This window comes from Anabrus simplex, chromosome 2 (genome assembly GCF_040414725.1).
Source record: "Anabrus simplex isolate iqAnaSimp1 chromosome 2, ASM4041472v1, whole genome shotgun sequence".
In the NCBI taxonomy this organism is placed as follows: domain Eukaryota; kingdom Metazoa; phylum Arthropoda; class Insecta; order Orthoptera; family Tettigoniidae; genus Anabrus; species Anabrus simplex.
In genome coordinates, this window is record NC_090266.1 from 950,387,533 (window position 1) to 950,414,915 (window position 27,383).

Consider the following 27,383-nt stretch of genomic DNA (forward strand, 5'->3'; position numbering starts at 1 on the left):
TGATGTTATAGCATCTAACAGTGTCTGAAAGTTATCAGGCTTCGATCTCATACACTTTCTGTATTCTTCTTTATACTCTGTCGCAAGTTCTCTCAGAATTAATGTTGATACCCCGAGTGTCTCTCTCCTAAGCCAGCCTCTTACCCATTCCCTTCTTCCCTCATTTGCTTCTTCTAATGCTTCACTAACCTCTTGCATTAATATGTTTGCAAATGTCTTTAAACTCTTCGTTACGATGTGCTTGCGTCTTGACATGGTGCTACTACTCTACTCTACTGTATGACTCTACTCCCGTATGAACGATACAAGTGTCAACTCTACCAGACTGTGGTAGAGTAGAGTAACGTGGCTACTCTACTATCTACTCTACTCGCCTTGCTACTCTACCCGTGTAAACCAGCCCTAAGACCTCAAGTAAACGAGAATGATAGAGTTATCACATGCTATTCTACAGGCAATTGAACACGTTTTACACAAGTCCCTTGATGAAACACATGCAGCACTATCACAACACTATCTTGTCTTCTGTGTTTTGATAATAATTTCTAAAATTTGGCATATTATTTACAGGTGAGGTCCTAGTACGGGACGCTGCCGACGGTGACAGTCAAGGACCAATGCAGAGTTAAAAGCTAAAGGTAAGTCTTTACATTTATCTTATTGTAAACTTATTGAAATATTCAGTTGTGAAAGGTAGATTATAGAAGAGTATGTCAAATATTAGTATTCCTTTATAAACTTACTAATAACAAAATATATGATATTGAATTATGCAGCAAACTACTTAATTATACTCCTAGAAAACCTGCAGATGCGTATGTTTTTTAGCGTGAGCAAATACAGACAGTAACAAAAAATCTCCTCGTTATAGATCATGTGCATTATATAATAAATTATGTCCTCTTGGAATTGATGTATTTCATGATACGCTAGGTGGATTTAATGCATCTTGCAATATATTAAGAAAAGTTCTGAATTAATATTAAGCCTATAGTTGTTTATGTTGCTAATTTACTTTTCACCGGACGAGTTGGCCGTGCACGTTGAGGCGCGCGGCTGTGAGCTTGCATCCGGGAGATATTAGGTTCGAATCCCACTATCGGCAGCCCTGAAGATGGTTTTCCGTGGTTTCCCATTTTCACACCAGGTAAATGCTGGGGTTGTACCTAAATTAAGGCCACGGCCGCTTCCTTCCAACTCCTAGGCCTTTCCTATCCCATCGTCGCCATAAGACCTATATGTGTCGGAGCGACGTAAAGCCCCTAGCAAAAAAATTAATTTTCTATTATTGTATGTTGCTTAGTTGTTTCCATTTTCTCAATTTCTTTTAAGTTCCATTCCATTGTTTTAATAACATAATGCATAATTTACCTTTTCTCTTTCCTATCTAATAACTGTATGGTTAATGTTACATCATTATTTACTGTACTAAACAAGGTTACAAAATTACCACATTTCTTCAATATTAAATCTGAATACATGTGTTACTTTCTATCCTGCATTATAGTGGCTTTATTGTATGAATTGTATGTTTTCCTTCTTGTTTTATTTTCTTTCCTTTTTTCCTTATATGTCAAATATTTAATTTGTAGTACTTTCATATAGAATGTATGAGTGAATAATGTAATTGGGCTTACGGCCTTTATATTCACATTAAATAAATACATAAATGAGTCTGCGATTCCCCAGTGGTGTTAATATAACATTTTTCATAAAGCGTATATTTTCGTTATCATACTGCAGAAGTGCAATGGAAACCTTCTGAGGTATCAATAATAAAAATCGGGAAATATTACTTTAATTTTAGTAGTAAAATAGTTTTCTCTCGCCATGTTATCCTCCAGTTTAACTTACTTCCTGTATTCTTACTTTATGCTTTAGTCTACTACCATAGTTAAACTCTGCTAATATATTTATAAAAGAATAAAATCTGAGCGATTTGGTTACGCGGTATGAGTCATGCAGCTGTGATCTTGTATTCGGAAGATGGTACGACTTTCATTATCGACAGCACTGAAAATAATTTTCCGTGGTTTCCTATTTTATCACCAGGAAGATGTCCATTCTGTACCTTAATTAAGGCTGCATTTGCTACTTGCCCAATCCTAGGCACTATCCTACCCCATCGTCGAGGAATGTCTGTGTTAGAGCGACGCTAAAATCACCAGGCAAGGCTGTAATGTCCGAATCGCATTGTACCTAGTTTATATGAATCATAAAATTTCAGGGAAGGGTTCAAACGAAGAAAAACGAACACATGGAGAAACAGCTCATTAGGGCCTTCGCCTGCCTAGACGGCTGCTGCCCAGCCGGATGACTTGCAGATACTGGAGTTCCACATTCTCAGTCTAATGCTTGGCTTCCTAGACCAGGTCCGTCGTCTATCGTATCAACAACTCCTCAGTTGGCCTCAGGAAATTGAGCGAATCCGCTCTCAGCCCTCACTCTGGAATGAAAACCCCTGGGCTCGCTGGTAATTGAAACCTCCAAGACTAAAAGTGTATCAATTGGCGAAAAAGAACCTAAGAAAATTGTACGTCGGGTAGGGATGAGAGAATTCGAATAGATTCAAATTCTCAGTTGTGTTCAACGGTATTTTGTAAGAAAGAAGTGCGATTGTTCACGAAATTATTATACATCGCTCTCTTTCAGGAGCTAAGTGCGCGGTACCAGTATGACCATATGACCCTGGAACTCAGTGTCATATACCGAGCGAATTGGATGCATGGTTCGGGCTATGTACCTGTTAGACAACGTGCATTCGGGAGATATATAACATATTTGATCCCCTCTGACTGCAGCCCTGAAGATGGATTTCCGTGGTTTCCCATTTTCACACCATGCAAATACTGGGGCTGTACCTTAATTACCATAAGTCCACAGTCCCTCCCTTTTCAGTCTTAGCCCTGTCCTATCCCACCGTCGCCATGTCTGAGTCTGTGCGACGTAAAACAAATAGCAGTTACTATCCTGTCTTGGTCTTGATTCAGTTTTTCCTGTTATGCTGGCTTTTAATTGACTATCATGAGAGCAGTGGTAGTGTTGATGAGCTGGGTTTGTATAAACTAATAAGTTAGACTATCGGCCAACAAGCTCTAGCAGCTTACATTTGTGAATGCCAATCTCGGTGTTTGATTCCTATTTCTGGTCAAAGTATAAGACTGACTGACCAGTACCCCTGGCAAAGACAAGGGATCATAGTCATACAGAAATACTGCTCTTTAAATGGTGCTACTGTGACGTAACACCCTAGTGTAACAGATTCTTCCAGGGAGTAACTGGAACACCAAGATGCAAATGCTAAACTAGTAAATATTGTTTATTGTATAAATATACAAGTAGTCCTAACAGCTAGAGTACAACCAAGAGAGTCGTAACATAGAATATGTTCGAGACGCTTGTTCCTATTCCATAGCAACCGATACTAAGGGCTGTACATGGTAAGTTTTTCAGCCGTTTCTTATGGTCTGTGAGCCAGGAACTCGCTGAAGAACCTCGCATAATAACAAAATATAAATAAAAATATTATTCATAGGACAAAGAATCAAAATCTAGCCTTTGAAGGGAATGTATCATCCAGTGTACGTAGGTGGGACGTGTGTCTCATCAAGAGGAGCGTAGAGACGATTTAAATGTTTGATTTTACTTTAATATGTTACCATAAGGATAACCAGAGCTGGGAAGCTGGGAATGCTATGTAAATACATACCTATTTGCTTTTTCATTATCTACAATTCAACATTTGTTATATGTCTACGAATTAGGATAATGGGAGTGAATAAAAACCTTACTTTATTTTCGACATTTGTCCATATTTCCAGCTTTAGTACATGTTTTTACCTATTTGAGGACAACTCTCATATCATCGTTGCTGCTGCAAAAATCACTATGTGAAATATTTTAGCTTAGAACTTTGGCCGGTAAAAGTTTGTTACCTAAGGTCCAATATTGTGCGAATATTGTCAAGGAATTCTCGCTCTTCATAATATACACATGTGCTGCGGGTGAGTATTTCTTCAAAAAATATCACACAGTGGTTTTCTCAGGCACAACGACGATATATTTACATTTTAAATATCCTCCAAATTTTATGGTTTCAAAGTTATTCTTCTAAGAACAGAATTTACAAATTTATTTTATTAGCATAAATAATTTGGTGCTATTTGCTTTACGTCGCACCGTCACAGATGGGTCTTATGGCGACGATAGGATAGGAAAGGCCTAGGAATGGGAAGGAAGTGGCCGTGGCCTTAATTAAGGTACAGCCCCAGCATTTGCCTGATGTGAAAATGGGAAACCACGGCAAAGCATTTTCAGGGCTGCCGACAGTGGGGTTCGAACCCGCTATCTCCCGGATGCGAGCTCTCAGCTGCGCGCTCCTAACCGCACGGCCAGCTCGCCCGGTCATCAATAATTTAAAGCTGGATTCAGGTACAGTATTCCTATGAAGTATGAAGAGAAAGGTCTGCTCTGTGACCCGCTGCGACCTATATGAAATGATTAAACTTGTGTTCCGTGACTATTTACATTTTAAATTCTAATTTTTGTGACTCGTTTTATAAGTGTTAAAATTTGACACAACACATATTCTTTATATTATTTTGCACCAAATGTATAAAAATTTACTCCATATTTCTCTCCGTATTTCGGCATTATGTAGCTCGTATATATAAATATTCAGCCATAATTATTACGTATAAATAGTAGACCTGTTGATTATTTTCAGAACTACTAAAGGTTCTTCTTCTCTTTAGTTAAGCGAACAGTTATTTTACGCGAGGCCTCCTAAGTTCTCGTCCTGCGAGTTAACGGCAATTGTTAACGGTTTTTCCAGCGGGTTCTCAATCATTAATTTTTTAGAATGTGTGATTTCTCTCGGAATATTTTGGAGGAAGTGAGTATCACTTTGAATTCCTCAAAGACTTCCCACCGGGCGAACAATGTTTCTACTTCCCGATGTCTGTGGGGATGTGATTTTTACCTGAAGAAAGTTATGTAGTGGTACGATGAGCATACTGTGTGAAACCATCGGCCAAATCCCAGAATGTGCTTTGGTGGCTCCTCCGAACGCAGAAGTAATGAAGATAACTTGATGATTACTCCTCGTTCCTTCTTGCCTTCTTAAAAATTATTTCGGATCGTCATTTCATGTGTATTTTGTCAAGCTCTTTGGCCGGATGTCCTTCCTAATGCCAACACTATGTCGAGGGATGAATTTACTATTACGTGTTTCTTTGGTGATTAAAAATGTGGCGTGTTTTATGTAGATGGAGAAATGCATATGAAGACGAACACAAACACCCAGTCACAAAACTAGAGGAAGGAACCATTCGCAGACAAATGACGACCCCGGTCGAGAATTGAACGAGAAGCCCTCTGAATAGAAGACCAGTACGCTGACCATTCAGCCAAGTTTCCGGAATTCTACTGCTATAAAACACTTTATTTTGATGTCAAATTAATAGGATGCATGGATCAAGTACATTTGAATAATGCCTAGAGACCCCGGGACGCTTAAGTATTTTAATCCTGGACAGAGAATTGTAATGAGTTTCATTCAGCCTCATGAGAGCAAATGGGAGTTGCTTTATTTGAAAGGCAGTGAACCTGGTCAATAAAGCCAAGCAATGGGACTGAGGATGTCGTTAAGCTAACCATGTGTATTCCAATATCTGCAGGCCTTCTGGATGGCAGAAGTCTTCTTGACAAGCCAATATTTGTTTCCTGGTGAAAAAGTAGTATTTTAGAGGTGACTAAACTGAGTAGCTACCTCTACAAAATAGGTCCTTCCTCAAAACTAAGTGTCTTAGCTCAATACTTCAACATGGCACTAGAAGTGGCACTGCACGGAGATTCGATGTTCGAAGCCCGACGTCGTCCAATGCTATCCTGGGTACCATTCTTCTTCTGGTTATTATTTTAGATCCGCCGGGTTCAGTCGCTCACAGAGTAAAAAGCTGCTTTCTGAGTCTCAGATGGCGAGTTCAAGACGGCAGATTTACCAGCACTCAGGGGAACACCTGCCGAACATATTTGCAGCACTGTAGTGTCTCAATAAACAGCAGAAACAGTTGGTGGGACGTAAAACCAACAACACATTTTTTTCCCTTGAAGTCCCTGAGTTCTTTTCAAAATCCTAGGTCCAAGTAACTACAGTTTCTAAGATTCCAAAATATTGGATGTTATCACAAGCGCACGACCTGGTGTAAAAAGGGATAGGTAGAAAATTTGTAAGCACCCCAGTATAAGCACGACCGAAAGGAAGGCACACTGTCATTAAGATCTCAAAGCTACTAGTTGATACGAAGAGTTTACGCTATATTTTTCCGATAAAAATTTGCACTTTTACGGTCTTAGAATGAGTTTATGAGGTAATATTCACTACAAATTGTCCTAAATGCTATTTGTAACTTTCCCACCATAATAGAACTTGGCACGTTTATTGGGAAAATGTGCATTAGAATAAGGCAAGGAATATGTTGTTACGAATGATCATAGTACGGGACGAGGTGTACGAAGTTTGAGGCTGATTCTTCCATTCGAGACATTCCACACCAAGTCAGACGAAACAGTGCAAAAAAGAATAGAACATCTACAAATTTCGAAAATTTTGAAATATGTGTAGAAAAGATCAAAATCAAGATTGTGTAAAAATTATTTTCCTAACTATTACAGCGCGTACAAAAAGTACGTTAAAATTATAGAATAATATTAGATTTCGTATCTTCCGAGACCCGTATTTTACTTATTCTTAGCCAGGTTCAATGGCCCAGAAGGTTGAGGCGCTGGCCTCCTGACCCCAACATGCCAGATTCGATCCTGGCTCAGTCCGGTGGTATCTGAAGATGCTCAAATACGTCAGCCTCGTGTCGGTAGATTTACTTGCACGTAAAAGACCTCCTGTGAGACTAAATTCTGGCATGTTGGCGTCTCCGAAAACCGTAAAAGTAAATAGTGGGACGTAAAGCAAATCACATTATTATTACTTATTCTTAGAAAATTCACTGAGAATTATTGCTATTTTTTAAGTCACACCGACTCAGATAGGTCGTATGGCGATGATGGGATGCTACGGAGCTGGGAACGAATCGACTGTGGCCTTAATTAAGGTTCAGCTCCAGCATTTGCCTTGTGTGAAAATGGGACACCACGGAAAACAATCTTCAGTACTGCTGACTATTGTGTTCGAAAACGTTGCATGACCCAAACTGCCTAGCCAACTCACTCGGTGAATCAATGATGTTTTATTTCCACACATACAATAAGCTTACAGTCTTTTGATTTTTACGTCAATCTTGTGGGTTTTTTAAAAAAAAATGAGATAATCATTAAAATGCTAATTTTATTTTTATTCCAAAATGCAATAATAATGTAATAATAAAAGAATAACAATTATTAAACCATAATCGATACTGAAGTAAATTTTAAATTAATTGTTTTTTCTCACTTGAAAATGTTTGGGTTATCTCAGACGCAAGAATGTTCGTTTTATTGTAATGGTTGCTATGGTGGGTGTGCGGAGATTGCAAACTCCCGTCGGTAGCAAAGGCATGCATCGCGCTTTCGCAGCTCGTAATAGCCTTGTTAGGGCGAGTTAGCTCGTAATCCAGGCACTCAAGTACCGCATGCAACCCGTCGTAGCGAACCGAGTGCTAGCTCGTATGCGTGCTATTAGCGGGCTCTGTATTTGTTTGGACCGCGTGATAGCCACGCTGTCGGTGCCAATCCAGGTCAGTAGTGACAAGACAACGGACATGTTTTCGATACCACCAAATTTTTACAGTCCATGCAACTGAAAGGAATTTCAGCAACGCAAGACCAATCATCGCCGAAGAAAGTAGTACGATAATTAGCCGCCAGACCTGTTAGTTGACAAAGTTTTGTAAGGCTATTGCAAGTTACATTTGATCTAAATTTTGTTAATTAGCAATTTCCTTTACGTCGCACCGTCACAGATATGTCTTATGGTGACGATGGGATTGGAAGCGGCTAGGAGTCCATGAGTTCATCAGTCCTGATTCCAAAGACTCTCATACGAACGAACTGTACGATTGTATTGTGTAAACATAATATAATCAGCAATGATGTGGCTATGCTTGCACCTTGATTCTGAATATCGTCATCTATTCTTTACAGCATAAACTATTGCAAGTCAGCGGCTCCCTGCTCTTACAGCGCTCAAGGAGAGGGGATCTCTGACTGCCCACCAATGAATGCTGCAATGTGTCTGTGTATAATTATTTAATGAATTGAGCATAGAATTGGGGACGAGATGTCAGAGGGCTCTATATTAAGCATTCGCATGGGGTTGAAACCTTGGCGAAACACGGAAAATCACTTCCAGGAGATAGATTTGAATCCACACCTCGTCCTACTTGTATGCACGAGGTAATCCCAACTTTCATACAAAAATTGAAATACTTCCACGGGCGAGATGACTATAAATCGGGAAGCTATATACGCTGCCTGAAAAACGTTAAGCACCAAGAAGGAGTGGTTGAAAGTGAATAAAACTACATATGCTGAAAGACCATGTGTCTTTGTTGAACTGATTACAATATGGGACGAAAGAGACAGGGCGGTTGGCAGTTACAGGTAGAATGTTGGCGCCAGGTCAGTAGGTTGTCTTACCCTCACCTGGTCACAATGCACGCCCTTATGCGGGGCGGGATGGTGTCAAACAGAATTTGGATTATTTCCTGAGGCAGGATAGTCCACAGATGTTGCAGCTGTCCCTCCTGATCCCGCAGGTTGGTACTGGGAAGGAGACCGATTCCAATGTCATCCCACACGTGTTCAATGATGGAGAGGTCCGGGGACCTTTCTGGACACTGGAGGACCTCAAAATTCTGTATGTAGTCCATAGACAACGTCCTGTGTTTGGACGTGCATTATTTTGTTGGAACACTGTCCCAGGGTGCTGTGCCGTAAAGGGTAGGACATGCGGACGCAGAATGTCTGTGACGTTTCGCTGTGCCGTCAAAGTTTGCCGAAGCACTAATAGAGGTGACCAGAACGCATATCCTATGGTTCCCCACACCATCATGCTAGGGATTACGCTCGTGCGTCTTTCCACAATATGAGCAGTACCTGTCCTCTGCCCTCGACGCTGCCAAACTCAAACACAATGGTCACTTGAGGTTGTAGAGAGGTGGGACTCATCACTGAACAGGATGCGATGCCAGTCGTCCTCTGTCCATACCTCCAGGCCAAGACACCACTCCAAATGGAGGCGTTGGTGTTCTGGTGTAAATGGCGATCTACGCATGGGGCGGTAGCACACCAATCCGGCGGATGCGAGTCCTTGAGACACTGTACGTGAACTCACAGGATGTTATAGAGTCTCCAGTACATGTTCTCGGATTGCAGGTGCCGAAGTTATGGGATCCACCATGCTTGGTGCACGATACAACGGTACTCCCTCGGGGTGGAGTTTCATGGTCGACCCGAACTTGCACGACATGATTGGGTGCCCTCATGTACCCAGTGAATCCAACATCGGGCCACTGTGACATCTGAATGGTCCACATGCTTGGCAATTGCACGATACAACCAACCAGCCTCGTGCAGTCACACAATGCGGCCTCAATCAAATGCCGCTAATTGGTGGATAGGCTGTCTAACACGTCTGCGAGGCATCGCGGGTACTTCGCACTGTACGTCTTGCTTAACTGTTTCACAGCAGTTGACTGGAAATAGCTTATCAACAACAGGACGGTGCATCACGTATGCACTCTGGTGGGCGTTCTAAACATTACAGATCATTGTAAATCCAATCAATTACTCACACATCAATAGTACACATATATACCGAAGACGCACTATAGAAGAACCAACCCGTCATTTTTACCGGTCACAATATTTTGTTTGCCTGTAACATTTACAATTAGCATATTATGTCTTTGAAGCTATATAAATTCTCACCAATATTGTATGAATCCTGAAAGGTTCCTGTTTTTTAAGGGTTTGGAAGCAATTCTTTCTAACAGGACCGGTATCCGTCATTTTGACGAAAGTCATTTTGTAGAAAGTATCAACAATGATTATACCATTCTTTCCTTTTCATATCCTGTAATTCTACATCAGTTCTCTCAAACAAGTCAGCACTTACAGTCGAGAGAGTTTATCAGATCACGATGTAGTTGAATTGCTATGAAGAATTTTTGACTGGGATTTTGAAGACGAAGTTGATAACGCTTCTAGAGAACTAGATGTATTCGACGAAATTGAGAGTAATACAACTGGTGCCGGCGATATTCCGCTACAGACAGATTTCAAAATTTTCAGTGGACTCAACTGATGATTGCAATATATCGAAACTCAGAACATTAAACGACCGACTGATGCAGGGCAGTCTGCGCCTCGTGAACCATCAACCTCGGCTTAAGCCAGAAAGCGACTTGTACGAAGAAACACCGTGTATACGCTACCCGTGCCTAGAAAGACTGAGACATCAGACGGAACTACATGGACGGTGACTGCTTCTAGAAAAATCATGGAAGGCGAGGCAATCGGAATGTTTCGCGATAAATATTTGAACCAATTGGATATATGAAATGTAAAATCTCCATTGAAGAAAATTCAAGTGCATGCCGTCTTCATATAAATGGTGAAGTGGTACGGAAAATATCAAATCAAGCACTGAAAGACGTTTTCCCAAAGACCTTCAGGACGATAATTGAGTGCTGTATTGTCCCCTTTTTTCTACCATCAAGGTAATCTTCCCCAGACCAGTCAGCCGCTCCCAGGCGTGCTCAGTTCGAACAACTCAAACTATGAACATAGCAAAAATGTACATCCTGGATTTGGTGGGGAACATATCTATAATATGGACGAGACGAGGTAAACTAATAGCTATAAATGATGCGAGTCCGAAGCATGACGTCAGTTTTGAGGAAAACATGTTTACTAAAAATAAACAAGAAATACAAAGGGTATAGCAAAGAAATAATCAAATGTGACATGTAAATACATGACTCAGATCATTATCAATGGTTATAGTGCTCATCTTGATGATAATAATAATAATCGTATGGCCTCAGCTACCGTGTGCAGACATTTCAATTTGACGCCATCTGGCTGCCTGCTCGTCAATTTCGACGTTTCGTTTTACTCTAGGCCTACTAGATGGCAGACCGAGTAATCCGAAACTCTCTTGGGCGTCTATGGCTGAGATTTAATGAATTTTGTCAGGTAAACACCAAATTTGTCACCAGACATCTTTTACATGCCGACATCGTACGACATGGAGTGTCGTATGGACTTTTTTCTGCCCTTCAAAAATCCAACTGCCTCTGCCCGGTTTGAACCCGCTATCTTGGGATCCGGAGGCCGACACTCTACCACTGATCCACAGAGGCAGCTTGATCTTGAGCATCAAAATATAATATTACAGTTAATCAAGTGTATGCCGACACACATACTTAACATTTAGCAAGAAAATTCCTGAAATTTAACACTGTGACCTGCGTGTACGTACCACGCTTCTGGCTGGTTTGTTAATTCTTTCCACGTCAGATGAGTAGGTGTATCTCCCCATTCCTGCGTACTTTACGTTACAGTAGGGGTCTCTAAACTTAAAAACGTGTTTTAATACGCTCCGGTTTGAAAATAACTAATCTAACTCTATACATAAAAATGTGCTTAGTGGTAAAACATCCTACCAAATATACGCCTCGAAAACGAGTATCCACTTGAACACATATCACCTTCCATCGGAGCCACACACAATAAATATAAATGGCATAATATACACAAATCAAAGAGCAAAAACGTGTTGTCATGTTTTCCCTGGCATCACCAAGAAAAGCATGACCCATTCAGGCAACTCTCAATCACACAGTCTCGATGAAAAATGTTTATGAAATAAATTTCACACTTGGATTAATCACTTCCTATTCAACGTAGGCTCCAGAAATAAATTACATGCCACAGAACTAATCATCTGGTAGACCTTACAACGTCAAGCATAAATCAACGTAGGCTCCTGAAATAAAATGCTTCGCACGAAATTCCAAAAAATAAATAGAGTGGACTTCGGCTTTCATTACATAACTCAACGATGGTCACTGAAAAATATTACATGACACAACTAATCCTCAGCGCGGTCTTATCATAAGGGACTAGTCAAAATCTAAGTGTCACGCTATAAAAGTCTCGTCTACAGCATCAACCGTAGTGACATGGAAAAATACCAATAAATTCAACAAACTAGGCCGCTATACAAAACTCTCCTCGGTAGAAACACAAAAATGTCCTCGCCTACCACATGCTCGAATGACTCAAAAGCAGAGGTTCAGTCTCCCAAAATTGTAGCAAATGAAAAAATTTCGGGATCCAACCCTTAACACATGCTTCTCACAAGTCTACCCGCGGCAAGTTACTCACACGTGAAAATGCAGGCCTTTAATAATACAGGAACGCGTCCCATTACTCATCATCACGCAATATATCACATGCCTTAAAGTTGCCAAATCTGATACAAATATAAATATCGTCGTCTTACTTTCACCCTCTAACAAAAACAATACCGCGCTGGTCATGTACAAGAGCAGTCACGCTCGTTAAGTTAAACTTTAGATAAAATGACCAATTCTGCTATAATACAATAACTAGAAAACTGATAAATTACCACCATAGACATAATTCGTGTTTGAAAATCTGAAAGTTATTGAAATATCTTGCACGTTCAAATCGAAAACATCGTAATAATAATAATAATAATAATAATAATAATAATAATAATAATAATAATAATAATAATAATAATAATAATAAAATTTAAAGAAATCCGATTCTTATATTCGGAACTCGAAAAACGAAACTGCGATTGAGGAAACTGTGAACCAGTCACAAATTCACAGCAATAATAACAACGGGCTCTTGACACCACAAAGTACACTCATATTTACATTCAAATAATCATGAAAATGACGCTAACAAAAGTCTTTGATCCAAGCTCCATCAACACACACATTCTCGTCCACACTTCAAGCAATAAATCAGAAAAACGTGACGGCATGTTCTAGTACACTTTGAAATCCCATTATCTAATGAATCTAGTATTTCCTGACTTTAATTTAAATCCCTTTTACATTTATATTGAAGCCACAAGACGTTCACTGCGTCTCAAACATCAAAGAAAATCATATTACGAAACATGGCTAAAAGCAAGAATCTGACTTATAAAAAATGATATTAACCACTCAGCTATAGAATCACTTTGAACGAAAAAGGCAAGCTGTTGTCTCATGCAATCGGTCCACATGTACGTTACAGTTATTTACATGTAAATATACAAGTTTCCCCGCAGTTTACTGAAATAAGACGTAGTCCTCCCAACCAATAGCTAAACCTACTGCAATTAAATAATAAACCCTAACCTCTCCTTTTTGCTACATAATACACGTGCACAAGTAAATTATGACATTGCAAAATCTAATACTCATCTTTGCTTTCGGTCAGCCGGCTCCCATTCCCTTTTATTCAGCCATTCTCACTGTGACGTCTTCAAACTGAAAACCGTGCAGTCCGTAGTTCTCCATCCTGGCGTAGAAATCACGTCCCCGATGTCTTGCTGCTTCTGCTGCTTCGGAACTTGACTACAACATTCCGTTCATTACAGCTGGGTCAATGCAATCTGAAACATACTATTAATAAACTCGGTCGTAGTTTTTCCCGTGACCGTGAAAATCAGTTCTCATTCAGCCGCGCGACAGTTCACTGCTTATCTAACACTGTAACTATGGCAATTTTCCCTCTCATTCCGTACTTCACCCGTATTATGTCACAACTCTACATATGGTTACAGTACACAATGCTGGACTAGAAACCGTGCTGTCTATCAGGCGTTCCCGTTATGAAAATCTACGTTACTCCATCCAGGGCAGGCAACTATACGTGTGAATGTCCATGTCGAATTGTTCTTTACACCTAAAGTTTGCAGACACTAAAATGTCGAATTTATCAAGTTCGGTTCCACTCAGAAATGTTAGTGCGTAATTACAAAGTTGTTATCTCGGCATTGTCCTTACAGGCTCCCCTTGCCTACAAAATATTCTTAGCTCGCTTCTAATGATGAAGAGTAAATTCTGAGCTTATAGAGCTAGTGTAAGAATGTCCCAACACACGATCAAGACTTATAATACCTGACTTCTCCAACTCCGCACACGCGATAAGTAAGTAGACACTTCTCACGATTTAGATACTTCTAAGACTCCTGCCGAATATACAGCTAACCCACGAGCTGGTCACTTTTATTAATTCGCCTCCACAGCCATTGGCCTACGCTCGTTCAGGGCACATCTCTCGTTTTAAAGAATGTATTACCAATATTGAAATGATGCTTTCTTTTCGTTGGTTCAAACCATCGCGTCACCTACGCTTACTTTAAACTCATTTGGTATGCCATTCTGGCCTCGTGTCGGGCTTCCGAAATGTGATAAGTTGGTCACTGCCTTTGTCTTCCGTTATTCCCTTGTTATGAAGCATGAACGTGAAGGTCGTACGCGCGCCAAGTGGCCACCATTCTTTCTTAATTTAGCTTGCGCACAATAGACCACCGGCACCAAACTTCCTGTCGAATTGTGAAACCTATGCCCTGGTCACTCCAAGTTACCAAGACTTTATAAAATGAATTTACTGTACTCTCAATAAATGATAGTACAGCAATAAAATAAGCACATTAATAAGGGCTCAGTATATAGAAACGCTGGAAGCTCTGATAGATATTTTATCAACAAGGGGCTCATATGTAGTGAAGAACTTTCCGATCAAGTCACTGTGGTCTCAAATATGGGACACACCTTTCTGCAACCTCACTATGAGCAGAAATAAGTTTACTGAAATATTGAGGTTTGTTAGATTTGATGATACAAATACCCCCTAGAAAATACGAAAAAATACCGTTTTTCAGCAGCTTAGCCAAGTCGGAAACCATTCATGGACAATTGCCAATTGTGCTACAAATGGTATTATTACATCAAAGCTGATGAGCAGCTCTATCCTTGCAAGGCCCGTTGCCCCTCCATGCAGTATATGAGCTACAAGCCAGTAGAGTTCGGTATCAAATTTTGGCTTGCAGCAGGGGCACACTCCAAATACATGGTAAACTGATTTCCGTGTCTAGGCAAGGATGAAGAACGACCATCGACTAGCTCCATGTCAGAGTAGGTGTTGATAAGACTTCTGGAACCAAACATAGCTCAGGGAAGAAATGTTACTTGCGATAATTTCTTCACTTCTTAACTCGACGCAAGGAAACAAGTCGTACTGGTTCCTTCAAAAAATGGAGAAGTGTCCAGAAGTCCACGGGTCCTTCGTACAACACTGTGAATTATAAAGCTGGTGATACAACTAAAACATCTTACCAAGGAAAAGTGAAACATAATGAAGGCCTTTGCGTATCGAGATCACTCCATTAAATCGTAGAAGTGGATGAATTTATCCTTAAAATCTACCGAACACAGTGGAATTCTATAACGGAATTAAATGTACTGTGGGCACCTCGGATCAGATGGCAAAGTTCTCTAAGTAACGTATGCCTGTAGGAGATGGCCTATGCACGTCTTTCTCAATAAGGTATTTTTGGATATGGCAGCCCTCCATGTCTACATTTTATACAGAGCAGGTAACAGGCGAAGGGCTGTCCTGCCAACGGTACATTCTGAAGTTGTCCAAGGAACGAGCAGCTTACAAAATATAACAAAACAAGAAAACACTTCAGTAGTTGGAAAAAGTTGGAAACCGTACGGAATCGGTGGACGCAAAAGCAAAACCAAATTAACAAACGACTGTGTGGTGTGTAAAAACAGTGAGTGTGCTCCATTACATGTCCAATTCAGCACTAGGGCGTGAAGTGCTTTAATTCTAGTAGATGCTAGCGTAGTTTCTTGTCAAATTTAAATGAGAAATTGAACCGAAATTTTATTGTATCATTGCTGTTATTACTTAACAGAGTGCTTACTTATTAAAAAATCAGTCAAATTGTGATTTAAAATCACATAGAGAAATTTGACCGCGATATTCTGAATTAAATTATTGTTTGGGAATAAACGACCAGTCATAATGACGGGTATACAGGAAACCTTGGCCCTTCTAGTGTTAAATACATATTCTGAACAATATCTGTTCAAGCACCTCAACGTCATCTGAAATCCTTAAGGGAGTTTGATGAAACCGATCCCGAGTTGGATAAGACCGTACGGAATCAATGCGTCATAAAGTTTACTGGCCTTCAGAGATTCAATCAGAATCAATTTTTTGAAGTGGTATGTTAGCGTATCCTAAATTTAATGTACCTTGTGTGAATTGGTTGAGTTCTATAACACATGACGCACATATTTAGAGTTTATTGGAATTTACATTTCACAATATAAAGCACAGAATATTATTTTATCACTTATGTGATATCAATTCGACATGGGTATTATCTGGAACATAAATTAAACACAGTGGCCAGCGCGCACAATTAGCGTAATGTGTAAATAGACTGGTGGTATTTTCATTGAATGGGACAGAATAAATTCTATTGTGATTTGTTTTACTGTTAATTGGATGGGTTAGCGTAACCTACACGTCAAGGAATAGCTGTTACCGTTTCGCACATTTATTCTCGTGAAATTTGTTTACACCTAAACTTCCAAATATCGCTGATAAGGCCTTAACATACTTAAATGCCGATCGAAAGGCTAATTATTAAGCATCTCTAGGACACACACACACACACACACACACACACACACACACACACACACACACACCGTTCTGTGTAGAAGTCAAAGCGGGTAGACTAGCAACATATTACCCCAGCAATCTAACTCAATGATACTTAGTGAAGATTTCGCCCAAATTACTTCCGAAACACTTTCCTAACAATGAGATACAGTATTATGTTTAATGTAAGGAGAATAAGTAAAAATAAGAAGAGCAATTTCCGGTGGAATCACTTTGAAAGAAGACCCCGCTCCTCGAGGGAAACAGATATTAATTTAGTTAAAAACTATTATTCATGTATTTATTTTCTTAGCAAGGATACATTCAAATTAAAACATACGGCGAAAGAATAATCACTAGTTGATAATAATAACGATGATAATAATAATAATACATTCTTAAAACTCTGAGCAAACGAGCTCGATAGCTGCAGTCGCTTAAGTGCGGCCAGTATCCAGTATTCGGGAGATAGTGGGTTCGAACCCCCCTGACGGCAGCCCTGAAGATGGTTTTCCGTGGTTTCCAATTTCCTCACCTGGCAAATGCTCGGGCTGTATCTTACTTAAGGCAACGGCTGCTTACTAACCACTCCTAGCTATTTCCTGTCCCATCGTCACCATAAGACCTATCTGTGTCGGTGCGACATAAAGCAACTTCCAGGTAAAAAACTATGAGCAAGAATAAAACTTTATGAAGTATGCACAAATCTTTGAAAATAACGTTTACAGAAGTTAAATACAGTATATGTACGAATTTGAACAATACCGTAACTATAATAATAAACAAATTCTTGGCAGCTAGCAGTAAGAAGCAAAGTCATCTCCATACGGGCAATTAAGGCTCTTCGAGGAGTGGAAGGTGGAGGATCATTTGCACCTCCGACTTCCTGACGGGGAATCGAACCCATGTCGTTACGGGAGTAATAAGAACGCCTTTGCCGCATAGGCCAGGCATCTCCTAGACAACTGGCAGTGCAGGAAGGTAATTTAAGCTATTTCACGTGACATAGAACTGTCGATGAGCAAGAGTGACTGTAATTCTGAAAATCTTCCCGATTACTGACGTAAATAACGGTGGTACTTGTTTAACTTCCCTTCACTTCTTATGGGTTTTAAGAGGCGTTAGGGTGTTGTATGTTGTCCCACAGTACAATGTTAGCGCACCGGATACCAATGACGGGAAAATGTTGCATTTTACCTCCCTCAGATGCCACTGACTGCAGCCAGGATCGAGGAGATTATCTCGGGAACGGAAGAAAAATAACTGGCCCATTGCCCCCACTGAATTCAGCCAGTGGTATAAAGTCTTACTTACTAAATATACATGGGTCCACAAATATTTTGAGTGTTCCTGTAACATATTCAGACATATACTCTAAGAAATGCGGTTCGTTTGCGGTATTTGAAATCCCTGGGCTTTGTAGCTGATGTTACAAAGTACAGTAAATTTTCATTTTCCAAATCTTCACAAAATTTCATTTGGACATTACATTCAAATGCAGAGCGATCCACGTCACCCCAACTTCAAGTTAACTTTCATTCAACATTGCTTTCCCGCATGTTATGAGATACAAGACCACCACTTTTCACTCTTGGCTCCTTTTTGGTAACGGTAGTTTAATGCCGTTTACTGAGGAAATCTTGCAGGACATGAATCATAACTGCTAGGTAATAGTATTTCTGGTACAAATAATGCTCATTAAACCTGACGTGTAAACATCGATGTCTGTTGGTTGAGTAAACTGAATTTAGAAATTATGTATGGTCAACGTTTTATTGTTGGTTAAATTGTTTGCAATACATGATGTGAGGAGATGTGATTTTGAAGGGTAAAGAGTAGCAGAGAGTTGTTTTTTCATTACATACATCAAAAGCCACTTTAAAAGTTCCTCAATATTATAGTGTGCAAGTATAAGCTGATGAAACACTCATGTTATTATATTAGGCGGTATACTCTGAAATGGCTACTGCGCGGTAGGACGTGTGATAGTTGACAGTGCTCGAGGATTAGAAGATTCAAGTCCCATGCAAGTAATTTATTCTTTTACGCCAGTTTCCTGGGATATGGCAAGGTTGTATAGATGGCTGTGCCTTTTATATCCGCCATGTTGTTATTGTTCCAGTGGGGAATACTTTCTCTACCTGTGGTCTACTAAGCTTGGAACATGTACGAGGTAGCTTACTGACCACACACCATCATCTCCTAATCTTCGTCCAACCCAGAACCATACCCAAAGCAACGATACATACTGTCTTTTACAGCGTCAAGTAAACAAATCAGTCCTTGGAAGCCATCAAGTAAGCAACCTCGCCACATCCCAGGCAACTGGCTGTTAAAAAATCTGGCCGATGACCTTCGATGTTAGGCCCCTTAAAAACCACCAAGTTAAAAATGTTAGGCCCCTTAAAACACCACCAAGTTAAAAATCTTACGTGGGATTCAAACCTCCTACCACGAGCACTGTCCACTACCACATATTTCCCCACCCGCTTGCCATGTGAGCTACTGCGACACTTGACCAGCGGCGCACATTTCCCAGCCTATATAGCCTGTCTGTGCTTCCACCACCTGTTTCAAAGTACGTATTCTGCGAATCTGTACTCGTTTTACGGGTTCATTTGTGGCACCCATAAGGAATTAACAGTGGCACTCACGATTCCTGTTGTCTGCTTGCCGGTAAACACACATTTCGTTAATTACCCCGGTTTAGGGAGAGGGACCGATGTCTTTCAGAATTGTAGTAAATGTGAAGGGATGCATAAAACTGGATCGCAAGGGGCTGGTGGACGACCTGGTATATCACTTGGAACGTAAATTCGTAGATGTAGTTCACCTACCAGAACCTTTCTGGTCATATTCTAAGACGAAGTATTGTCCCATAGCGGTTTTTCTGCGCGCAACGACGATATGTAACTGACAAAACTAGGACTGGGAATGGTGTGCGGAATGTTTGGGAAATGTCGATATATGAGTGTGCAAAACACGCTATCCAGGACAACGCCAAAGATCCTCTACTTTTATTAATACGCATGGATGGAGTGATTCATGCCTCGTGCATATATGATTGACTGCGTTATTTAATCCTCAGTGTACATGAATCCACACAGTAGTACCTTTTTCTGCACGCTCGGAGCCACCGTGAAGTACGGAGCTGCAAAGCTCGCTGGCTGAGCAATGCTAAGGCCACTGTAATACAACGGCCGTGGCAGGGTATGAGGGAGGGAACAGAGGAGCCCTGTCCTTGCTGTTGACACTGACTAAATTGACATTCAGTGCAATCTTGTCTACATCATTCACATCTGCTCCCCTTTATGGTGAATCCAATGAGACAGTTTTTATCCTAATTCCTGCAACCGCTAAATCTATCCCAATCGTAGGTGCCTATGTGCCTAACAGAAATTATGTTGCATGCTATAGTTTTTTCTAGACGTGCTTTCTACACGTATCAACACAACGGATTATTAGTAATTCTAGAAATACGTATTTCCCTTGTTTTATTTCATCGAGTAAAGGTATTAATTTACAATGTAATTATTATAATAAATCATTAATGCAAATGTTAGCGTATACACTCTTTACGAATACGAAATATATCAAAAAAGAAAGAAAACTGATATTTTTTGTTCTATTAAGTTTCTGACTCGCCCATTTTATCCTGTCTGTACTCCAAATGTTCTATATTTTAGTTTTCAAAGAATACTGAAACACCCATCATTTACTTCAGTGCTCTTCACCATGTTTTTACATAAACAGTTTACTCTATCCGAAACTTCAAATAATCGCACGAATTTAACAAATTTACTTGCTTTTCTGTACGATGGCTTCGTCCATGAGTTTGAATGAGTTTGAAGTTTTCCTTCCAAATCTTCTTTGCATTCACCTCAGTTTCTGGTCCTGAGAAAGGTTTTTTCTTTTAACTGAAACCTACACAATTCCTCCCACACATTTCATTATATTTCATTACTCGAACCTTTGAAATTCGGAATAGGAAATTCCTTTTCCAAAAGCTTGGTTGGTTTTCCTTTCAAAGAATATACTTCTGTGTTATTTATTACTAGCTGATGTAGGCCCTACCCGTGCTTCGCTACGGGATTCTCAGAAAGACTGTATTTGGGGTTTTCCTACCTGAAGTCGTCAGAAGGAATGTAGTGATTAAAATCAATGTTATATAAAATACTCGATCAAATTAATAAACCGCACATTTTCTCACTTTTAACGAACAGTGCTACGGTGCCGATCTAACAGTCCAAAGTTCCAGTGTTGCAATTACCAGACCGCAGACAGCCGTGAACACTTCTCTGCCATTATTCTGTTAAATATGCACACTGCTCATTCCAATCAGTGCCTCAGAGTAGGAATTGAATTGCTCGAATGCTATGATGAACCAGTTTGTTATGTATCAGTAGTATCATAAATTTATCTAACTCCCCAGCTACTTCCCGCCAATTTTCAGGCACGCTATTATACTCGGTACGACCGGGTGAGTTGGCTGTACGGTTAGGGGCGCATAGTTGTGAGCTTGGATCCGGGAGGTAGTGGGTTCGAACTCCACTGTCGACAGCCCTGAAGATGGTTTTCCGTGGTCTCCAATTTTCACACCAGGAAAATGCTGGGGCTGTAACGCAATTAACGTAGGGGCGGCTTCCTTCCCACTCCTAGCCCTTTCGTATCCCATCGTCGCCATGAGTCCTATCAGTGTCGGCGCGACTTAGAGCAAATTAAAAAAACTCGGTATATAGCAGTAACCCCATCTATCGGAGATGAATGGCAACAGAGACACAAAGCAAATCACAACAAACAATGGTCATTGTAATGTTATTGTTGATCAATGTTATGAGCTTTCTGTATTGTAGGCCTTCACATTCAGTTTTCTTTCGACTCTGTAATATAAGGCCGTCTTACAAAATTAATTATAGCGTAGACTGTAGTTCCTTATTCCCCGAATTTACATACCGATTTTCATTAAATTCCGTTTACCCATTTTCTCGTGACGGCGTTGATATGATCTTTGCAATAAAAATCCATATCCATGAATATCTCCGTTATCATAGCCGGTACGGTCAAAATGTATAAGACATAAATGATCGAAAATTTAATACTATGTCACTTTATTTATATAGTAATTGTCAATAAGACCACTAAGAACACAAATATTCGAGAATTAAATTTTGGGCCTTCCCCTAAACTACCATTGCGCTCAGCGTGAATAAAGTTATTTATGGCCTACATTGTAGCGACTTATTCCGTGACTGTGCATACCGATTTTATTTACGATGGGACAAGTAACAACAAATATTTCAGAATTAAATTTTAGGCCTTCCCCTAAACTACCTTTTCTCTCAGCGTGACTAAGATTATTTACGGTGTAGACTGTAGCAACTTATTCGACGACTTTGCATACCTATTTTAATTAACTTGGGACCACTAATAACATAAATATTTGCGAATAAAATTGTATGCCTTCCCCTAAACTGCCATTTCTTTCAGAGTGAATAATATTATTTATAGTTTATATTGTAGTGACTTATTTTAGAACATTACATACCGGTTTTCATTAAGATATGACCACTAATAACATAAATATTTGAGAATTAAATTTTAGGCCTTCCCCTAAACTACCATTTCTCTCAACGTGAAAAAGATTAATTATGGACTAGATTATAGCGACTTAAGCCCGGACTTTACATACCGATTTTCATTAAATTCTCTTCAGCCCTTTTCTCGTGATGTGTGCACAGACAGACAGACAGACAGACAGACATTACGGAAAATTAAAAAATGCATTTTCTTGTTACTATGAACATGACTGGTACAAAAATACCATCCTTTTTAAATTTTGGGCAATGTACAGACAAAACTCTTATTTTATATATATAGATTTTTACAGCTCCTTAGTTTCTTTACTCATAGTACTCATATGGAGATAAAATTTCTTCTTTCATTACGTACTATTTCTCCAAGCTTTCAAATATTCTATCCTGTCTGGAAGCATCAAACTGTAAACTCGAATAGGAAAGCAGCGCTGAACCTCGAAGGATACTTCGCAATTCTCCAAAAATCTCAATATAGTTGTCATAATTATACTTTCTTATCTGAGTCGTACACAAGTCCTTAAACAGTCCTAAGGTGCTTTTTCCCTCCTTTGTTTATTTTCTCTCAAGTTCTCCAAGGTAATCTCGTAGAGCTGAGGCTATCTCATTAGCACCTCGAACAGGGTATGTTTCTGAATAAGTACAAAAGTTCACTTCAGCCTGACCTATGGGTGTTTTATATCTCACAATGTTCGGGTTCTTTTGCTGATTGGTCAGCGTAGTCGCCTTCGGTGAGAGAGCCCCGAGTTCGATTCCCGGCGGTGTCTGAGATTTAACGCTAAATGGTTATTTCACCTCCCCCGGGGGCTGGGGGCTTGTTCCAAGATCTACAAATAGTTTGAAGATGTAATAAAATTCTTTTTCATTTATTTTGTTAGCGAGCATATATAGTTTCCCACGTATTTTTGTTCTCTGGTGAAAGATAATTTTAGAGGATCACCGGTAGTTAGATTATGTCCTACAGTCAGACTTAATGTGCTGCGAGTGATAGGCTACCGACTCTATCTTGAAAAGCCTTCTGACACACTTGGATAATATCATGGTCTTTTATTGTATATCATTTTCCCTGATACTTATTCTGGGTTTGTAGATCAATCAGTATCTACGGTTAATTTTTTTCGCTAATGACCTCCATATACTTTAGTACAAAAGCGTTCTTCTTCACATGTTTCCCGGTAAAGCCTTTTCCACTCAGGGAGGCTATGAGTTGAGACACGTTGTGACCAGACCCTCAGTCCACGGGTTTCACCAACCCCTGTGTATTAAAGCGAGTTTCCATGAGCAAAGTCCGGACTGCAAGTGCAAAAGGTGCGGCGAACTTTGTGAACGCTATCACGTACTTATGTGTAAACTGAGAATAGAATCGTTAACAAAATTCTGTACAGACGATTGCTCATAAGAATTTTGTCCATGCATATTTGTGCGCAATAAAACATTTATTTAATTCATCAATATCTTCAAAAATTATCAGAAATGTGGCAACTCTATTCTTGAGGAAAACGATTACAAGTAACCCTAAGACCACCTGCGTTTTTTTCTGAATTCTTTATACTTTTCTTCCTTCTTGAAACGCTTCCTTTCCTCTTCTTATCTCCTTCAACTGCTGATAGATGACATCAATATTCTCCAATCATGTTAGATGTTAATTAACTTAATTAACTTCACAACTTCTATAGAATATAAATGATAAAGCTTCGTCCTGTACTGACATGACAAGAATAATTAACAATAATGAACAATCACGGGCTGAAGACAACAGGCAACATTTGCAAAATTTATTAGTTCCACTGTTGCATTCATTTTAAAGTAAATCCACACAGTTACAAATAATAACAGTTCCGATAGCTCTGAAATGAAATGATTCCGTTAGAAAGCAAGTTTTGCTGTAGATCTGGAGTAGTAAGATGCTAATTTTGGAATAACTCGCGAACTTACAGATTAGTAAGGAAACAAAAGGCAAGTTACGCAAGAACAGGTTGCTTCTTCATAAATTTACAAAAATATTTATTTATTTATTTATTTATTTATTTATTTATTTATTTATTTATTTATTTATTTATTTATTTATTTATTTATTTATTTATTTATTTATTTATTTATTTATTTGGAACTTAGGATCATTACAAATCTTAATATATCTAACAAAAGCCTCAGAACGACTATCACCATCACAGTCACTTGCATTTCGTATTAATAGCAGTAAATTTTCTTAATCATATAATACACACATTCAAGCCCTCCCATACCATTGGACTATGGTCACGTGATATCACTGCTATTGTTGTCTCGCTCTATTTCAACTTTATTCTGCCTTAAATTTGTTTGTATCTGACAACTTATCTAAAAGATACACGTTTCTATAAGAAGGTCCTTATATGTGGTGCCGTTTCTTTTTCAACTTGTAATATTTTTTAGACACAAGGGCATCTATAGTAATTCTATTATCACCTATTCCTGTTCCCTTCTTATTCTGTTCTATTCTTCTCATATTTTAATCTTATTGTTCTGTAATACTCTTCTACACTGAGGTTCGTTACATTCATTTCTTCGTATTTGTGGCTTTTCACCTGTTATAAGACCTGGAATATCTTTCAATTCATCCTCGTTCTGAAACTTTTCCTCCTATCCTTATTCATTTTGGATGGATTGACAGAATGATGGAACGATCTTTCCATTTAAGATGTCTTGCAAACTATATTTGAAGGCAAGGGTGGACACCAAAGGAGACTTTTAATCAGTAGACTTGAGATACTTTTTTATTTATTTCATTCGTCTGTATTGCAGTAATTAAATAATAGGCTAAGGCTCCTCATCCTCAGTGTCTAGCTCTCTGTTTCAAAAGTACATCAATTTTAATCGTTCCGGGTGACTTTGTGCCCTGAATCATGTTGAGAAAACAACTTCATCCACTTTAATTCTACGCTTAGGACAGAATTTATGACAGAATTCTCATGTATTTATTAAAATGACACGATTTTTGTTCACGTACAAAAATGTCATCCATATTTTTGCTTTCCTCCTTTATTTGGTCATAAATTATTTCCTCAAGACCAAGAGGTTAGGAAATTCCCCATAAGTAAATTGTGCCGAGCAGTTCAGTACAAGTAACTATTCGACGGTTCTTAGAAAATGAACATTTTATAATCATTAAATTCGAAGCGTTGTCGATATGCTTACATCATCACAGCCTAACAGCAACTTGTTCAAGATAAGCTGTTAAATTCAATAGCTCTCCACCAGAGTGAACAGCGTGTGCCAGGCTTAAACTATCATTAGACTGCAGCAGGCCTTACGTCATGTTCGCCTTCTTTTTATTTCTATAGAAGCCGAGTAATCCCATGCGAGTTATGCAGAGGAGGAATGATGAATTACAGCAATGCGGTACCAGGAATGATAAATGTGAGGCAGAACTGACAAAAACAAAACGTTAAAATGTGACACTTTCAGGATAAAAGTACTTTCATTTATAATCATATAGATTACTTTCCTTAACCATAAAATATTTCCTGGAGTGCCCCAAACTAAACACCAAGTTGTATACTTGACACACACATATCTCGAGGGACTATAAAAGATGAATGAAACAAGATCTTCTCACGACGGGATTATCAATGACTTCCACACTACATTATATGAGAAGTAAATATTTACTAGTTCAAGTAAGTACCGTGTATTGCGCGGTACATTAACAAGCTCTGTGTATAACAAACACACAGTTAATCCTCGACCAATCATTGCTCTCTTTAAGCCTGTCAGTCTTTGATATTTGATCAACATACACTAAGGATCAATATTTGATAACGAACGTCGGAGCGGTTCTACAGTATTGCTGAGTATTATTTCTAACATGAACTTAATCCTTATGTTTGGCTGTCGTTTGAACCCCCAACAATAAATGAGAATTTTTTTAAAGAAATTCATATCTTACTGGTTCGTAAGCTCGTAAAACTGTAGGCTCTGTAGCTTATCAACTCTTTCGTAAAGCTTAACCAATATTTTCTTGAATCGTTGAATATTTTCAGGAAGATTTGAGATAAATCCTATGCTTGGTGTTCATGAAAAAGGTTCCAATACGTACGCACAAAATGAAGGATAAAAGGTCCTGTAAACATTGGTCGCAAACCCAATGTCTCCAGAGTTATTGTCCGCTACCCTCTGACGAAATTAACCTACCTGACTGCGAGAGTAATACGGTCTGTACTACGCAGTGGAAAACTGTACGTTGACTAGTTTGTTACGTTCTTGCTTGGTACAGAACAAATGCACATACACGTTGCACTGTTTCAATTGTCTACGTACAATGGTTCCCCATTGTCTCGAGACAAAGTGCTCGACGTGCAAGATACGTCCTTTCTAACATTATATTACCACTAGCAGTTACCCGCGGCTTCGGTCGCGTCGAATACGTAATTTGATAAAAGTAATCGTTCCTCGGCACTGTACTAAGATATTAACTGAAAATTCCTAAAGTAAAAAACTCACCGAAAAATAGAGTTTCATTTACCCCAGAAACAATTTGTAAATCACGTTTTAGGTATTGCCTTTTGGAGCTAAGACGACCATGCGACACAGAACTGTACATGAGAGAAACAGTCTTGTCTCAATTCGAAAACATACACGTTTCTTTATATGTAAAGGAGAAACAAAATACCAATTTTCATGTCTAACATTTTCATTTTTGAGATATATCCTCATAAAAAATAATTCAACTCACTTTTCAACTTCATTTCACTCCCGTTAAGTGCCTTTTCCGAAAACAAAAATGTATCTGTTCCTGTAATTATAAAGGACTTTCCAAATACCAAGTGTTTCTTGTCTCTCACATGTTCAGTTCTTGACATATACTGTAGATATAGGCTTACCGGGACTTATTTTAAAAATTCACCCGCTTTTTCAATTCATTTTAGCCCCTAAAATGGACTTTCCGAAAGCAAAAAATACGTGTTTCATTATTTTTAAAGGAGATTCCAAATACCAGTTTTCACGTCTGTACGTTCTGAAACCCCTTCAGTTTTTAAGATATAAGTATTCTCATGCACGGAATTCAACTCTTTCATTACTTATTTTCAAACCCCCTTA

The 27,383-nt window shown here is 39.1% G+C and overlaps 1 protein-coding gene across 1 annotated transcript in view; it reads left to right on the top strand.

Moving 5' to 3' along the window:
• The first annotated feature begins 569 nt into the window (after positions 1-569).
• The window catches only part of LOC136863208 (leucine-rich repeat-containing protein 15), a 111,787-nt gene continuing 84,973 nt past the window's right edge, over positions 570-27,383 (top strand). Inside the window, exon 1 of the mRNA XM_067139574.2 lies at positions 570-638. The gene's annotated coding sequence lies outside the window, so the exon portion shown is untranslated. The remainder of the gene's footprint in view (positions 639-27,383) is intronic.